This window comes from Hyperolius riggenbachi, chromosome 6, assembly GCF_040937935.1.
Source record: "Hyperolius riggenbachi isolate aHypRig1 chromosome 6, aHypRig1.pri, whole genome shotgun sequence".
Taxonomy (NCBI): Eukaryota; Metazoa; Chordata; class Amphibia; order Anura; family Hyperoliidae; genus Hyperolius; species Hyperolius riggenbachi.
This window is the reverse complement of record NC_090651.1, coordinates 364,736,015-364,749,142: the sequence shown is the minus strand read 5'-3', so window position 1 is coordinate 364,749,142 and position 13,128 is coordinate 364,736,015.

Sequence of the window (13,128 nt, the reverse complement as noted above, 5' to 3'; positions counted from 1 at the left end):
CCTGCATTCTTATGGGAATGGAAAACATGAAGAATTTTTAATCAGAACTGCAGGGGTACAAAGAGAACTCCATCTGGTTTCCCTTCGGGAACCTCCTGCTGATAAGGTTTCAGAGTAGATGCCTAATCCTCCTAAGTCTCAGTAGCAGCAAGAATCACTTTCCTGGGAAGGATGCTTTCGGGAGTCGAGGGCTGTATTGTTTCGGGCTCAAAACAACTGGATAATGCATCAGCCTTGACGTTCTTACTACCAGGTTTGTAGGTTATAACGAATCTGAATCTCGTGAAAAACAGGGACCAATGGGCTTGTCTGGGACTGAGACATTTGGCTCCTTCAATATACTCTAAGTTCTTATGATCGGTATAGACTGTGATAGTATGTTCAGCCTCCTCGAGCCAATGTCACCATTCCTCAAACGCAAGTTTGATGGCCAACAGTTCTCGATTCCCAATATCATAATTTCTCTCAGCGGAGGAAAACTTCCTAGAGAAAAAAGCACAAGGGTGCAATCTGCCCTGCAGACCTGCGTGCTGAGACAATACCACTCCAACCCCGATCTCTGAAGCATCCACCTCAACAATGAATGGGAGAGTAATGTCCACATGTCTCAAAATGGGGGTGGAGCAGAACAATTTTTTGAGTGATGAAAATGCAGACTGTGCTTCTGCTGACCAATTGTAGGTATCTGCCCCTTTTTGGTAAGCTCGGTGAGAGGTGAGACTACGGAAGAAAATCCTTTGATAAACTTTCTGTAGTAGTTGGCAAAGCCAAGGAATCGCTGGAGTGCCTTCAACCCTAAAGGTTGAGACCACTCCAGGACATCAGAAACCTTCTTGGGGTCCATAGAGAGTCCTGCGGTTGAGATTATGTACCCCAGGAAGGGAACTTTAGAAACTTCGAAAAGACACTTCTCGAGTTTAGCATACAAGGAATTCTGTCATAGTTTCCTTAAAACATACTTCACATGTTCCCTGTGTTCAGCAATATTAGATGATAAAATTAGTATGTCATCTAAATAGACTAGGACGAACTGCCCCAGAACCTCCCTAAAAATTTTGTTAATCAACTCCTGGAAGACGGCGGATGCGTTACACAACCCGAAGGGCATCACCAGGTACTCGTAGTGCCCATCGGGTGTGTTGAACGCCGTCTTCCACTCGTCACCCTCTCTTATGCAAATCAGGTTGTACGCCCCTCTGAGATCAAGTTTGGTGTAGACCCCCGCATTAGTAATCTGAGCGAACAAGTCATCAATCAGAGGAAGAGGGTAACAATTTTTTACAGTAATTTTGTTCAATCCTCTGTAATCGATGCATGGCCGAAGGCCACCGTCTTTCTTTTTTACAAAAAAGAAACCTTCCCCGGCCGGGAACCTAGATAAATGGATGAAACCTTTGGCTAAATTTTCTTTAATATACTCCTGCATGGCAAGTTTCTCAGGCCCCGAAAGGTTATATAAATGGCCTCTGGGGGGCATACAACCTGATCTTAAGTCGATGGGGCAGTCAAAACTTCGATGAGGAGGAAGTTTGTCTGCCGCCTTAGGACAAAAAAAATCAGCAAAATCAGAATACTGAATAGGCAACCCCTCCACCTGAGCCCTGGTAGCACACACTGTGACTTTTTCCATACAATGATGGTGGAAATATGAGGACCAGCTTAACAATTGCCTGGAACTCCAGTCGATCTGAGGGGAATGTTTTTGAAGCCACGGCATACCAAGGATCACAGTGGAGGTAGCCATCTTAAAGCGGAATATAACCCTGAATTTCAACTTTGCTCTAAAACATCATTTACAGTATATTATATGCAACCAGCATTTTTTTTTTACTAGACCAGCATTGGAAGGGTTACACAGGGCTTTAAAGTTCCTGGACAGAACTGCAGACGCATCCGAAGCTGACATAGATACATTTTGTTTACATAAATGTATCTAAGTGGGGCATGTGACTCACTGTCTCTGACTGAGAAGGAGCTGGAGGACAGCCAAAGAGTGTGCAACATTTATCACTTGTTACATTCTATGTAGTTAAATGTAGTTAAATGTATCTATCTGAACTTCTGCATATCTCTCCATGGAACTTTAAACCTCTGTGTTTAACCCTTACAATGCTGGTCTAGTAAAAAAAAAATGCTGGTTGCATATAATATGCTGTAAATAATGTTTTAGAGCAAAGTTGAAATGCAGGGTTATATTCCACTTTAAGTACAAAGAACTGTATCTGTTCTTTATGCAAAGCCCCTATTTGACACAACAGTACGGGATTATGCGAAAGAGGTTGTTTGCCCTGCAGTGGTGAATCGTCCACTGCAGTAACAACAATCTGACGTCCCAATGAGAGCAGAGGAAAACCAAACTTAACAGCAAAATTATAATCCATAAAATTCGCTTCGGAACCCGAATCTATAAAGGCCTGGGTAGACTGGACTTGATCTTCCCAGGTGATAGAACACGGGAGAAGTAAGCGACTATTCTTTAGAGGTAACACAGAATCGCCTAGGGTAGTACCTCCAGCTACACCTAGGCGATAGAGTTTTCCGCCTTCATGGGACAGGTTTGTACCACACGACCTTTCTCTGCACAGTACAGACAGAGTCTCTCAGTACGTCTCCTGTTTTTCTCAACCTCAGAGAGCTTGGATTGTCCGATTTGCTTCGGTTTGTCCTGAGGAGGAGAAGAAGGGACAGGAGCGGAGAAAGGAATAGGGGAAGGCCTTCCTGATGCTCTACCTCGAGTTTGCCTTTGGTAACGAACTTGACGGTCAATCTTGACAGCTAAAGAGATTGCCCTTTCAGGATGAGGCATCCTAGGCTCACTAACTACAGGGGATGACACTGGTGCAATGGTCTTTTGAAGTCGGGTCACAACCTCAGACAATAAGTTGATTTGTGTCTGTTGTGTGTTGACCGTATTGGTAAGATCGTTAACGGACGTGGTCAACAGTTTGACCTGCGTGCACAGTGTCTCCATAGACATTTCTTGGTCTGCTGTTCTGTAACGATTGTTGTAGCAAACAGGAGTCTGATTATTGTGTGATCTGCAGTATCACCAATAATCAGACACTATACCTGATTATATGGTGATCTGCAGAATCACCAATAATGCAAGTATAGCTAACAAGGTAATTGCAAGTGTATAGTGCTTGGTGCAACAGTAATACTGATTAGTTTTGGCAGAACCTCACCAGAGGAGCTGGTGGGCACTATCAGTAATGAACCTCACCAGTGACAAGGGCTCACTGGTGAGTGGAGTGGTCAGACAGATCAGTTCGGCAACAGACAGGAGGATACAGTACAAAATTGGCAGGCAAAATGCTAGAGATAATTCAGGCAGAGTCAGCAACAGGATCAGATGGGCTAAAGTACAGAATCTATTAGTGTAGGAATAGTCAGAAGAGAGCCAGAGTCATGCGCAGGTAATCAAGCAATATAACACAATATAACAATAGTAATAATAATTCCTAGTCTTGTGTGAAATCCCTGGTTTCCTCCCAGATCAAAGCACACCGGAACTACCCCTCGGCCATGCCCACACCCATCAGCCAATCAGAACTGCCGAGAGTCTCCTCTGACGTCAGCCGACCGGCAGGTCAGGTGACGCGCCTTCTCCCCGCATAAAGGTCCTGTCTGCACGACAAAGCCACTCTATGAGCCACTGACAATCCCCTCCTCGGCATGCTAGACGCCGGAGGGACAGGAGAAATGCCCGACAGGGCAACTGAAGCAGCTGCGGGGGCATCCTGAGTGCCCGCAACTGCGTCTCCAGAGAATGTTACACATTGTTTGTGGTATACGCAAGCCCCTTCACCGCAGCAAGGTAACAATCATGAAGGGAAATTGACACATGTACATGCCTTTTGTTTTGTTGTTGCAGCCACAGCGCAGCCAGAAAAAACAGGCAGGAATGTACACACACCAGAAAAATTATTATAGCGGCCACTGCTAGCACACAGGTGCAGTGAAATGTATGCAGTGACTGCTGATATAACAATGTGTAGTCACACAGGTGCAGTGAAATGTATGCAGTGACTGCTGATATAACAATGTGTAGTCACACAGGAGCAGTGAAAGGTATGCAGTGACTGCTGGTAGAACAATGTGCAGTCACATACAGTAGGTGCAGTGAAAGGTATGCAGTGACTGCTGGTATAACAATGTGCAGTCACACAGGTGAAGTGAAAATGGATGCTCTGACTGCTGGTATATAAAACAGTGTGCAGTCACACAGATGCAGTGAAATGTATGAAGTGACTGGTATATAAAACAGCGTACGGTCACACAGGTGCAGTGAAAGGTATGCAGTGACTGCTATATAAAACAGCGTCCGGTCACACAGGTGCAGTAAAAGGTATGCAGTGACTGGTATTATAATACAATGTGCAGCAGTCACACTAGGCACTGAATGTGCTGGGCCTGGCACAGCATAGCAATTAGCCAGAACCAGCTGCGACAGACAGGGCTGTATATGCAGTGTCAGTGGGCCACAAAAAAAAAAAAAAAACACATCACAAGAACATTAGCTCTCAAGAGAGCTGTTTTGGTGGTGCTTTTCAGCAACAAATATCAGCAAGGAGCAAGCTAACAAGAGCCTAATTAAGCTTTCTGTAACAATAGTGTCAGCAGGATAACAGGTTTCCGAATATGTGGTGATCTGCAGTATCACCAATAATACAAATACTATATCTGATTATATGGTGATCTGCATAATCAGCAATAATACAGAAATAGTAAGCAAATGGCGTGTACAAGACGTTACAAAGTCACTAGCTTTATTGCACAAAGTGTAGTGATTGGTGCAAACAGTAATTTTCTGATAGATCCTCAGCAGTAACCTTACCAGTGGTGATGGAGGTTACAGATAGAACCACAGCGGTAACCTCACCAGTGGCGAGGGCCCACTGGTGAGAGAGAATAGTCAGACAGATCAGGTAGGCAACAGATGGGCAGACAAGGTACAGAATCGGCAGGCAGAATCAAAGTGGAGTTCAGGCAAAAGTCAGCAACAAGATCAGATGGGCAGAAGTACAGAATCACAAGGCAGAAAGAATGGTCAGAGCAGGCAAAGAGTCATACACAAATAAATAACACAGTAATGAAGTTATAATTATAGCTATCAAAGGTCTGAGCACTAACACGAAATATTCGCAACAACAGACAATGAGCAAATTACATCTCCCAGCTTAAATACAGAAAGCAAGCTCAAACCGCCCGCCCAGAGAGCTGGACCAATCAGCAGCGTGTGATTGGCAGGTTGGTGTCAGCTGACTGCAAGATCAGCTGACCCGTCTCATTAGATTATAAAGGTCCTGCCGCCCCGCCCGCGAGCGTGCTGACCTAATCTGATGTGCAGAGGAGAGACCTGTCCTGCCAGGTGCTGTGCAAGACGACTGAGAGGATGCGGCTGCCGCTGGGGCGACGTCAAGAGTCGCGGAAGCGGCGGCCGCAGAACTCTCCGCTGGTGAGGTAATACTGCTATACCTGACACTTTCCCTATCTCTGCAGCAACCTCTCTCCCTTCTTTCACTAAAGCAGCAGCACACAGAGTGAGAACATGGTCGACGCTGATGCCTTATATAAGGGGGGGGGGGGGGGGGAGCTCCAGGAGGGAGTGCCGCCTAATTGGCTGCCACGTGTCTGCTGACTGTGATGTAGAGGGTCAAAGTTTAGCCCAATGATATAGTATAGGGGAACTCATAAAGTTCGCAATTCGATGCAAAGCAAACCCATGTTGTTCGCGTGAATAAGTTTGCGTGTGAACCATTCGGGCCATCTCTAGTGAAGACAAGCACACTCCAGACAACATTACTGAATAAGTATTTTTTTTCACTGAATTCAACAAATTTAGCAATTGCAGTTTGACAGTGACAATTCAATTGGCAAAAATGGCAAAAAAAAAATTGTTACGAAATAGATAGCAACCAAAGTCCACCAAGTAAGCCCAGCCTAACAGGATACATCAGTTAGTGTGGTTGCTACACAGTCCAGTATTTATAGCATCCAATCTATGGGCTTGATTCACAAAAGGGTGCTAACTCAGTTAGCATGCCTAAAAGCTTTGGGCGTGCTAACAAGGGTGCTAAGCAGTTAGCACGCCCAAAGGTTTTATTGATCTGTGCAGTGCGCGCAAAACATTGCACTGGGTGCGATCAAAATGTCGCACCGTTTCAGGCAATGTTTTAGGTGCACCCGGTGCTACGTTTTGATCGCACCTGGTGCGGGGTTTTGCGCGCGCTAACTTAGCGTGCAATACTTTACGCATCCTAAAGGGCTTTAGGCATGATAAGGGGCTTTCAGGCGTGCTAACTAAGTTAGCACCCTTTTGTGACTCAACCCCTATGTGTCTTCTAATCTGGCACCAGGCCACTCGCTGTTTCAGGTGACTGATGCCTGTCCTCAACCCAAAATGTGCCCTACATACTAGACTCTGTAGCAACCACTCTACCCAATCTATCCAGTTAGGCTGGGCTTACTTGGTGGACTTTGCTAGACATTTATTTGGTAGCTACCTTTTTTGCCATTTTTGCCAACTGGATTGCCACTGTCAAACTGAAATTGTTAAATTTGCTGAATTTAGTAAAAATTATTTATTTAATAATGTTGTCTGGAGTGGTATTGGTATCTCATGATAATATTTAGACTCTAGTGTGATGGGTTGATCTGTGTTTGTATTAGGGATGGTCGGAAATGTCGATTTCCGATTCTGCAGAAATCCCGATTTCCTCCAATGCTGATTACTGATTTCACAGATTTCCGATCAGTTTCCGATTTCCGAGTAGTGTATTTTTTTGTAATTTTTTGCATTCTCTGATTGGCCTAATACTTTCGAGTTGTTTCTGCATTCTCTGATTGGTCCATTGATTTTGAGTTCTGTGATTGGCTAAAATTACTGAATTGCATTAATGCAGTATTTCTGCAGAAATCCAATTTCCGAGTTCAGTTTTCCGATTTCCAAATTCCGATCGGAAATTCAGATTTCCGATCGGAGATTCGGAAATTTCAATTCTGCAAAATCCGAATGAGCATCCCTAGTTTGTATCTTTATTACTCATATTTCTCTTAATCCTTAGTAGTGTATAATGAGATTGTTGCATGTATGCATTGTGAGTTTTTGTTTTTTTTTTGGTTGAATTTCTTTTTGTATGTGATCTTTTACCATTCTTTTCTTTACTATTAATGTTTAGGCTCATTTTGAAAATGTAATAAAAAAGATAATAAATAAAAAAGATAAACAATACTAGGCCTGCCTGTGCTCTGGTGGGCTGACCGCATTTGCACCTCACTTTTATGCCGGAGGAGTGCGCTTGGGGACCCTCTTGTGTACTGTTGTTTTTACAATTGACTTATATTTATGGTTTGTAACGAACGGTGGAGCACAGAGAGGATCTGATTACCGGTGATCTGCAGAATCACTGGGAATACAGATGTATACCAGATTATAAGTGATCTGCAGTATCACCGATAATCCGATATACCAGCTAACCTCTGTACTTGAGTAGAGTGTAGTGTTTGGTGTAACAGTAACACTAAGAGGACTGAGCCTCAGTGCAGTGGGGAGTACTGCACGGCTTCCTTCCGAAGACCTGAACTCTCCAAGGTGGGAGGAGTCAGGCTGAGAGTAAGAAGGTAAGTCTGAGAGTGACACTCAGGAGAAAGTGTCACTAACAGGACGGGGAACCGCCTCCAATAGTGAGGTTCGTTCTCGAGGTCAGACAAGCCAGATCGTAACACACGGACAGATAAAGTACAGATTCAGAAGGCAGAGGCGGAGTCTAGGTACAGGCAGAGTTCGGCAACAGGGTATCAGAAATATCGAGGTACAAGATCAAGAGGCAGAAGCAGAGTCTAAGGACGAGCCGGTGTTCGGCAACAGAGTATCAGAATAGCAAGGTACAAGATCAGAATACAAGAGAATGGTCAGGCAGGCAGAAGGTCATAACAGATAATCACAATCAAACTAGTACTTTAAGCTATCAACAGAATCTAGCTAAGTGTAGGATTACAGCTCCAGCTGGTCCCGGCACACTTAAGGATCTGACTACGGGTCTGAGTGCTCCCACATATGTGTTCGCAACGCCAGACAAAGAGCAAGTGAACAGCCAGCAGTATATATACACAAGGACCTCTGTAGGACCTCCCTAATTGCTGGACCAATGAGAGTAGTGGAAAATGTCAGCTGACCCGCCTGGTCAGCTGACTCCCTTCTGGCTGTTATTTAAGCTCTGCCTCTGTGCACGCGCGCGTGTCACTCTGAATCTAGGTGGACTATCAGTCCCAGCCACACCAGTACTGTTTTGCAATGTATCCAGTGAACTGAGTGCGGGAGCCGCCTCCAATGCGGATTCCGCCGTTACCAATGCGGATTCCGCTGTTACTAATGCGGATTCCGCCGTTACCAAGGCGGATTCCGCCGCTCTGCCTATGCGGCATGAGGCGTTTTTTCCGCGTTGTGACGCCATGCTGGACGCGGAAACAGCCGCCTCACCTTGAGAGGCAGCGGCTTTTCCGCGTTTCATCACAGTACCCCCCCGAGGAGTGGACTCCGGACAACTACTACCAGGTTTCTCGGGGTGTAAGGCATGAAACTCTTTCCTCAATTCATCCGCATGCATGCGAGTCCCCGGTACCCATTGTCTCTCCTTAATGCCATACCCCTTCCAGTGTACCAGATACTGTACCGAGTTCTGGACAATGCGTGAGTCCAAAATTTTCTCAATTTCGAACTCAGGTTGACAATCTACCAGGACAGGAGGAGGAGGAGTAGGGCCCATATGGACTGCAGGTTTGAGCAGGGATACGTGAAATGACCTTACCCCACGCATGCTGGTGGGAAGATCAACGGTATAGGTAACGTTGTTAATCTTTTTCACTATCGGAAACGGACCGACAAACTTGGGGTCCATTTGTCTGAGGGCTGTTTCAGGGTCAAATGACGTGTGGATACCCACACCAAGTCTCCTGGCTGGAAGCTCCACTCCACCGAACGTCTTTTATCAGCTTGACCCTTCTGATTCAAAAACGCCTTTTGCAAACTATCTCTCACCGTGCGCCAAATGTTTTTAAAATACTTTTGCCAGGCCTCCAGAGCTGGAAATGGGGTGGAGGCCACTGGCAATGGTGAAAATTTGGGCAATCTTCCAGACACTACCTGGAACGGAGAAAATCCGGAGGAAGAGCTTCTCAAATTATTTTGCGCGAACTCCGCGAAAGGCAGAAATTTGACCCAGTCGGTCTGCGCCTCTGCAATGTAGCACCTCAAAAATTGCTCTAAAGACTGATTGGATCTCTCCGTTTGACCATTGATCTGTGGGTGGTAGCCCGATGAAAACGACAGCTTCATGCCCATTTGTTGGCAAAATGCCCTCCAAAATCTAGAAACAAACTGTACTCCCCGATCCGACACTATGTTTTCCGGAATGCCGTGTAGCCGGAAAACATGTGTGATAAACAAGTCGGCCAATTCCTGGGCCGAGGGGAGTCCTTTCAAGGGCACAAAATGGGCCATTTTACTGAAGCGATCGACTACCACCCAAATGACCGACATACCCTCTGACCTGGGAAGCTCACCTACAAAATCCATGGACAAGTGAGTCCATGGTTCACTCGGGGTGGGCAAAGGCTGCAAGGTACCCACAGGTGCCAGCCGGGAGGGTTTACTTTTTGCGCATACAGCACACTCCCTAACGAACTCCCTGCAGTCTGCTGCCAGAGAAGGCCACCAAGCACACCTGGATACCAGATCCTGAGTTCTGGCTGCCCCCGGGTGTCCCGCATTCTTGTGGGAATGAAACATCTGTAAAATGCGGAGACGAAAGGGTAAGGGCATAAACATAACCCCTTCCGGTTTCCCCTCAGGGACATCCTGCTGGAAGGGACTCAGGGTCTCTGTCCAGTCCTCCCAAGTCTCAGTTGCCGCTAGCACTAACCTCTGTGGGATAATGGATTCTGGGTCAGAGGGCTGGGCTGTCTCCAGCTCAAAACATCTGGTCAGGGCGTCTGCCTTGATGTTCTTGCTGCCCGGGGTGTACGTAATAATGAACCTGAACCTCAAAAAGAACAATGACCATTGAGCCTGTCGGGGACTTAACCTCTTATCCCCCTCAATGTACTCCAGGTTCTTGTGATCAGTGTACACTGTAATGGTATGCTCTGCTCCTTCCAGCCAGTGACGCCATTCTTCAAAGGCAAGTTTAATGGCCAGGAGCTCTCTGTTGCTGATATCGTAGTTTCTCTCCGCCGGGGAGAACCTACGAGAGAAATAAGCACAAGGATGTAATCTTCCCTGTAACCTTGACCGCTGAGACAGCACAGCCCCCACCCCGACCTCCGAGGCGTCCACCTCGACAATAAAGGGGTAAGAGGTGTCGACATGCCTCAGGATGGGTGCTGAACAAAACAAGGTTTTCAGGGTAGAGAATGCTTGTAGGGCTTCTGGGGTCCAGTGGTTAGTATCTGCCCCTTTTTTTGTGAGACTAGTGAGGGATGAGATAACAGTGGAGTACCCCTTTATGAACCTCCGATAGTATTTAGCAAAGCCTAAGAATCTCTGCAAAGACTTTAACCCCACGGGTTGGGGCCACTCTATCACAGCAGAGACCTTGGCAGGATCCATTGACAGACCCGAAGTGGAAATAATGTACCCCAAAAAAGAAACAGATGTCACCTCGAAAATACATTTTTCCAACTTTGCATAAAGCGAGTTCTGCCTCAGTTTGTCCAGTACAATTCGGACATGTGTTCTGTGCTCAGAGAGGTTGTTGGAAAAGATAAGTATATCGTCCAGGTATACTAACACAAACCTGCCCAACACCTCTCTGAATACCTCATTAATCAATTCCTGGAAGACGGCCGGGGCAACCCGAAGGGCATCACCAAGTACTCATAGTGCCCGTCGGGTGTGTTAAAGGCCGTCTTCCATTCATCGCCCTTTCTGATCCTCACCAGGTTGTATGCGCCCCGCAAGTCTAATTTTGAAAAGACTTTAGCGTTGGTAACTTGAGTGAAAAGGTCATCTATTAGGGGCAAGGGGTAACGATTATTTATTCAGGCCCCGGTAATCTATGCACGGTCGCAGACTCCCGTCTTTTTTCTTAACAAAGAAAAACCCTGCACCTACGGGCGACCGGGATGGTCGAATGAACCCCTTAGCTAAATTCTCACGAATATACTCTTGCATGTCCAGTTTCTCTGGCCCGGACAAATTGTAAAGATGACCCCTAGGGGGCATACAACCAGTTTGGAGATCAATGGGGTAATCAAATGGGCGATGCGGCGGTAATTTGTCAGCGGCCTTAGGACAGATTACATCGGCATACTCAGAATACTGTACTGGAACCCCTTCCAACTGAACCCTGGTCTGGCCCAATGTCACCTTCCCTAAACACTGCTAGCGACAATGATTGGACCAGCTGGTTACCTGACCCGTGGCCCAGTCTATTTGTGGTGAATAGACTTGTAACCACGGCATGCCTAGGATGATAGTGGAGGTTGACATATGTAATACGAAAAACTGTAGTTGTTCCCCATGCAGTACCCCTATCGTGACCTTCACCTTCGGGGTCTGTGACAGGGAGCGATTCTGTTGCAGAGGGGAATCGTCTACTGCCGTGACCTGATTGGGGGGTCTCACTGGAGTGAGAGGAATACCCAACTCCTGAGCAAATTCAAAGTTCATAAAATTAGCCGCTGAGCCAGAATCAATAAAAGCCTCAGTGGCTACAGACTTATTATCCCATGTAATCGTACAAGGGAGAAGCAATTTTTTCTCTTTATGGGGTGAGAATTGTGTGCCTAGGGTGTCACCCCCCACTACTCCTAGGCAGACTCGTTTCCCGGCTTGTTAGGGCAGTTTCACACTCTATGCCCCGCTTCTGCACAGTACAGGCACAGTTGTTCAGTCATTCTCCGCCTTCGTTCCACCTGGGTCAGTTTTGATCGACCAATCTGCATTGGCTCGAGTGGAGGCAAGGCCGGAGAGGGTGAGACAGGTGGATATGGTGTTACTAGGGGTGCAGCGGAAGGTGCCGCGTAAGATGTCACCCTGACACGGTGACTGCCCCTAGTCTGTCTCTGATGGCGTAGCCTACGGTCGACTCTAATGGCCGATGAGATGGCCTCATCGACTGTTTTGGGCTCGGGTAAACTTAACATTAGGTCGGAGACCTCCTCCGACAACCCAGACAGGAAGTAATCCATCAGGGCATAGGTGTCAAATCTGGCGGTAACTGACCACCTACGAAATTCGGCCGCGTACTCTTCGACTGGACCCTTGCCTTGCCGTAAAAGCTTGAGCTTCTGCTCAGAGGTCGCAGCAAGGTCTGGGTCGTCATAAATTACGGCCATGGCCTTAAAGAATTCCTCTACTGAGGTCAGAGCTGTGTCTCTAGGGGACAGGTTATATGCCCAGGTCTGAGAATCACCGGCCAGTAAAGTTTTGATGAACGTGACTTTCTGGGCCTCAGTACCAGAGGATCGGGGTCTTAATTCAAAATATGATAACACTCTACTCCTAAAATTGCGGAAGTCAGATCTGTGGCCAGAGAACCGTTCTGGAACGGGCATGCGTATGTCTGCGCTAGGAGGGGATCGCACTTCATCCACTGACGTCTGGAGGGTTTGGACGGACCCTGTCAGAGCCTCAATCAATGCTTTGTGTTTACCCAGCACTCGATTGACATTATCCACTGAGGTGGCAAGTTCACCCAGAGGACCAGTGCGTGCGTCCATTTTGTCTTAGGTCTGGCATTCTGTAACGAACGGTGGAGCACAGAGAGGATCTGATTACCGGTGATCTGCAGTATCACTGGGAATACAGATGTATACCAGATTATAAGTGATCTGCAGTATCACCGATAATCCGATATACCAGCTAACCTCTGTACTTGAGTAGAGTGTAGTGTTTGGTGTAACAGTAACACTAAGAGGACTGAGCCTCAGTGCAGTGGGGAGTACTGCACGGCTTCCTTCCGAAGACCTGAACTCTCCAAGGCGAGAGGAGTCAGGCTGAGAGTAGGAAGGTAAGTCTGAGAGTGACACTCAGGAGAAAGTGTCACTAACAGGACGGGGAACCGCCTCCAATAGTGAGGTTGGTTCTCGAGGTCAGACAAGCCAGATCGTAACACACGGACAGAT